A 6,000-nucleotide genomic window follows, 5' to 3' on the forward strand; every position below is an offset into this window, starting at 1 on the left:
AATAATTCTAAATGGTGAAGTCCGTACGTCTGTAATTTATAATTGCTTTCAGACCAGAAGGATTGAGGAATGTAGGTAGACCAAAATAGGTGTTCTGATGACATTGTAGCTATAGCTGGGAAGGACTTGGTTTCCTGCGGTAAAGACCGGCACAAGTGGAGGAAGATGGAGGAGGCCTTCACCCAATGTGGGATCCAACACAACAAATAATAATTATGTAGTTAATTTATAATAAATTACACATTTACTAACACAAATTGTAAAACTGTCCAAGGTTGTGTGGAAATAAAAGGTTTTTTTTTAATTTCAGAACTTAACCGGTAACTAGGTAATCGATTTTAGTGAATAAAATAAAATTAAAGAGTTACCCGCCATCTATACTCTTATACTATACTAGCTGATCCGCGCGGTTTCACCCCCGTGGCTCCACTCCTCTTGGTCGTAGCGTGATGATATATAGCCTATAGCCTTCCTCGATAAATGAGCTATCTAACACCGAAAAAATTTTTCAAATCGAACCAGTAGTTCCCGAGATTAGCGCGTTCAAACAAACAAACTCTTCAGCTTTATAATATTAGTATAGATTATGAAATTTAGTACGTATGTACTACAAAAATCTGCAAATACGAGAAAATCGTACGGTTATGTAATAATAAAAATTGCAATACAAACTACGAAAAAGAGTAATCGATTTATAAATTATATATAGATAAAAGGTTCGATGTTAAATCCTGCATTTAAATCGAAACAATTTAATATATAATAAACTCTTGGCAAAGGCAAATTACATATAAAGAATAGTTATGTAAATCCCTTCTTGAATTTTAAAACATAATAAAATTATAAAACATGATAGTAATAATTAATATTTATTAACAATCCCGCAATTGCATCCAAGTGCCTATTATGTGCAAAATAATGTTTGTACTAGTAACATAACTTTATGTAATAAAAATGTTTTCTAAAGAATGCTAATATTCAAGGCACCGATAAATAAATAACAATCTTTAATATCTTAGATATAACTGTAAATATCAAAAAAAGGAAAAACACACATGAAAATAAACTCATATCTATTTGTCATCAGTTTCTGAAGAATTTTTCAGTTGGTAGATATGGGTAGATAGGTATTCCAATTATTATTAAAGATATGAAATAATTTTAATGACGTGGAGTGTGGGCGGCCACTTAAAACTACAAGGAAAAATCTAATTACTAGCACACATCACATAATAAGTAATTAAAGAGTCCCATTGCGAAAAATACCATTAATCTAGAAAAAGACAATTTCTTTTTATTCCGATTGATTTAACAAATTTTCCCTTTAGCAACGAACGTATATAGAAATATAAGGTTTCGAAAACGTGTTAATAATCAATACTTACAAACGCATTTAGCAGCGTATTTTAATAGCTGATGATATTGAAAATACTATTGTTAATAATTATGGCTCTAAATTGAAGACGATGCGTGGTGCGCAGTGTGCGGATATTATTTGGCACGATCGAATACTTTCTTGCGTTTTTATGTCGCTGCTTCACTCCCGGGCATCCCGCCACAGGCCAATATTCGTCATTCAACACGCACAGAGTCACATGCACGCAGATCTAATAGCACCCTAATTATCTATACATTAGGCTTGGCCAACGACATCACAATAAGAAAGTGTCATGTAGGTAGGTAAGTACCCCAGAACACTATACTCTCTAAGGTACAAACAGGCAAATCGTGCGTTAGTTGTTCCGTCATACATTTGTTTTTGTTGTGACGTCTTTGTATTTGGTAAGTGTAATTGTTTAGTTGTAATGAGTACATATTATTCTCACGCTGAAAAGTTGTATTGTAAAACATATTTGAGAAGTCACTAAGCGTCGCGTCCGTCTCAGATAATAATTGATATTATGATGGATTCTTTGGCTCTCATAAAATTATAAGCGCATTGCTCATTATTCAAAATATTAAATGCGGGTATGCCAAGGTACCTATACGATAGAATTTATGTTTAATGTATGATCTGTAATGCGAATAATAATATTATGTACAACATGAAATGTTATATTTATGTATATATTTCATGTTGTACATAATATTATTATTCGCATTACATATTATTATATATTAATAAAACAATATTATATTGTGAGCATTTAAAAATTTAAACTGTGTAAAAATTTCCGTCATCTTTGATTGGCAACACCATTTTGTTTTATTTACCGCCATTTTTTGTGCCCGTGGATGTCAATCATTTCACAAATTTCACGTAGGTACGTGTGAGAATATAAATTGTTTAATTGGTATTTAAAATAATTATGTACATATTAAGTAAATTAAAAATAAATGCTTATTAGATAGTTAGTCCACATTCAATTTATTTTTAATATTTATTTAAACTTTAAGCCAACTTGAAATTCACTAAGTTGGTACCTTTACCAATTGAGGTTTAAATATTAGTTTTTTATGGACTTACCTACATAACATTAATTCTTTCTCTACACTTAATAACATTTCTTTCACATAATACCTATAACGTATTTTTATATATTTAAAAATGTATTTAAGGTACTTACATTTTTGTTATAAAAGTTTTTATGCTAAATTAGGTATTCTATGAAGGTAATTAGATTCATGAAATAACGAAAGGTAAACAAACAATCCTTGAAGTTTGTTATCAATGTGACGTTCTCAAAATACAGATAATATAATTATTATCAAACAAGCCAAATTCAACAGACAAATAAAAAATAAAAGTGTTCATATAGGTAGGTAGGTATATGAAAGTATTAATTTTTTATTACTTAGCTTAGGTAGGTGGTAGGTATTACCAAGAAGCTTATATCTAATACACTGGAGATTGCACTATGACCATTAAATTGTAACAAGAAAATATGACGTTGAATGACGCCTATGGACGCCTGTATGTTTTTTTTATCCCTTTCACACCTAATTTGGCAAGTTGGTGTTACCTACATATTGAATGACATATATGTTATAGGCAAACTCCGAAGCTCCGGCGCTCCTAGGTTGGACTGGTCAATCCTCAGGTCAGACTGAATGACTTAGTCAAAGCCCAAATAAATGTAAATTTTCGGCCTTTGACTAAACAATTTTCGTCAAACCTGGGAGAGACTAATTTGGTCAGGCAAACGTCAAAACACAATTTTATTAAATCGGGGTTTGACGAGTCAAACTCCGATATAGGTATGAAGTGTCTTATCTTCGTATATTTGGAAGCATTTTATCATTTAAGCAGCTTTCAAGTCTTAAGAACCGCTTAACTCTGCCAGTTCTGACACCTGATTGGTCAGCTTAAGTGATTTTCACTTTTATATATTTTGAGATGCTTTGAGAGAATGCCGTGTGGCATTAGGCCCGCCTTTTGTACGATGTGCAATAAAGTATAAAATAAATAAATAAATGCTTTGGAATATACGGAGGTTAGTTTGTATAAGATTAAGTATAAAAAAATAACATTTTATTGATGTTTATTGTTTTAATAATTTCATAAGTAATTAAAATGAAAAATTAATCATTTTTCTGACATGGTGAGGCATTAACTTTAATGTTAATTGTTTTAATAATTTCTTAGGTAATTAAAGTGACAAATTAATCATTTTTCTGACATGGTGAGGCATTAATGTTAATTGTTTTAATAATTTAGAAGAATTGCAGTCGCTTCTAGGATTGACTAGGCCAAAACCGAAACAGAATAATTTACTTTCGACGTTTGACTGAAAAGTTAGGAGCTCCTGGGTTTGACTAAAAATACTTCAGGCAAAGGGCGAAATTGAAATGTATTTCGGGGATTGACTGATGGCTTTGGCCAAACCTAGGATAAACCAGTCCTTCCGCGAAGAGACTGTGTATCGGACTTTGACTATAACATATATATGCATCTTTATGATTGATTTATCTGTGTTAAAAGTTACAAAATAAATTAGGTAGGTATGGTAGGTAGGTATGTAGGTAATTATTGAGGAATATCATTTTTTTAACATGATTAGGAAAATTAACGGTTTTATTTCAGAGCGACAAAAATTTGACTGATTTGTTTAGGCTCGGCCATGGTTTAAATGCGTGTAAACTTATCACACAATAATAAAATCCTTATCAACCACTTTTATGACAAAACGAGACAGCGACATAAACAAAATGTAAAATAAAAATTAAACCTAATAGGTATGTACAGTAATAACTAATAAGTATATTATGTTAAATGTTAATATGCAAGACGAATACATTATAAATGGTTTATTTTTTCTTATTATATTGAAAGCATTTAAATATTTGAGGCGTTTAAGACACACACATATTTAAATATATATGTATATATTATTACCTACCTATATGGGATTTAGGTAATCAATTTATCTAAAGTTGTCTGTTTAATTTAGACCACTAATTCATTCATTTAGGTATGTATAATGGGTCGTATAAAATTTGTTGAATATTAAGCGATTTTCTAATTTCGCGAGCTAAGTAGGCCTGTAATATTGTTGCTTAAAAGCAACCAAATTTAAAAACTTTATAGATAAGTTCTAAGAATTGTACGAAACAGGTACATGGCGTATTGTATATGACGTGTATTTTGGAGACTGGGCTCAACCGCTTCACGGAGGCGCGATGCGGTGCCGCGGTGCAGAGAAGGGCAGCATTGTTGTTTACACCACACCACGTGTTAGTCGATTCATGTATGCTATCACGTGACGTGGGACGTTCGTTATAGTAACACCTGTACTACAAAACCAAGATGCAAATAAACACTTCATACGACACCGTCGAACGAGATTAGCCTAATCGTAATCAGATTGAAAACATACGAAACGCTACCTGAGCTCGGCGCGTGCCGTGGCTGTCTGCTCCTCTCGAACCACTGTTAATAATGTATTTGTATAATAGAGTATGATTGCATACAATATATTTCACTATGTCACTGTCACAGGTTGTATTTTAAAGCAATAACAAAAACACAGTTGTAAACACAGCGCGCGATAGAGAGCGGACGAACAACAGACAAGTTATCACGAACGACGCGCGCAAATGACTGGCGAAGGAGGGAAACGGAGCGCGCGGGGCCGCCGTGCCGTCGACCCAGTCGAGGAATGCGGCTCGCCCGTTCTCGTGTGCTTATTTTTTTGGTCGGTCGGGTAGGGCGCAAGGGAACGCGAATGCTTTGTCGTAAAGATAGATCTCGATTCCCGCTGTGATTCCCGCCTGCGTTCTTTTCCTACCCCGATCCAGAGGCATCGATGTAATCACAGCGCCCGCGCCAGCGCCACCCCCTCAGATAGCGAAGGAAAGAAGTCGAACAACCAGGACAAACCAGGAAATCCTGCATTTTCAATTTGTTGTAATAATAATAGGTATGGCGCTAGGCTGTACGTATATCATATTATCATAATATGATGTGATTGATACCTACGCAGTACATATTTTGGTAAAGCATATTTTATGAGTTGAAAAATAAGTAGGTAGGTAGGTGTTGGGTAATTGGTGAGGTTTTAACTAGATACTTTGGCAGTAAAATAAGATTATACCGTATACGATATCATTAAAAAATAATTGGGATTTGTTCCTACTTCTCCTTTCCAACAATTTTCTGTCAAATATTATATGGTCACTATAGTCACTACGTCAGAGGGTGAAAAGATTTATTATCAAGTTCCGTTATAATATTTAAAATAGGTAGTTATTAAATATTAATTTTAATAATACATTTATGAACTGGAAAGTGAAGTCCATAAGTGAAGTTACCTTCAAAGGCATTTTACATAAATGCCTATATTTTTCATAATCCTGGGAGAAATCGCTTTTAAGCGATAAGGTCACCTTTTGTACTTTACCTCGCATCCATACAAATAATAAATATATATGTATATATACTGTACATGGTGTGGTACAATAAATGGTTAAATAAATAAAGAAATAAATAAATAATAAATGTAGAGCAACTCTATATTGGTTTATTATTAAATATAAGATTATTTTGTGTATTTTTTAAGT

The 6,000-nt window shown here is 32.9% G+C and overlaps 1 protein-coding gene across 4 annotated transcripts in view; it reads right to left on the reverse strand.

Moving 5' to 3' along the window:
- LOC149907916 (insulin-like receptor) overlaps nucleotides 1-5,090 on the reverse strand; it is a 90,373-nt gene extending 85,283 nt beyond the window's left edge. For all 4 annotated transcript variants that reach the window (XM_090103032.1, XM_090103033.1, XM_090103031.1 and 1 more), the window contains exon 1: nucleotides 4,828-5,090. The gene's annotated coding sequence lies outside the window, so the exon portion shown is untranslated. The remainder of the gene's footprint in view (nucleotides 1-4,827) is intronic.
- Between the last annotated feature and the right edge of the window lie 910 nt (nucleotides 5,091-6,000).

This window comes from Colias eurytheme, chromosome 6, assembly GCF_061535395.1.
Source record: "Colias eurytheme isolate Ceu_HAF_F1 chromosome 6, ilColEury1 Martin Lab GWU primary, whole genome shotgun sequence".
Lineage (NCBI taxonomy): Eukaryota > Metazoa > Arthropoda > Insecta > Lepidoptera > Pieridae > Colias > Colias eurytheme.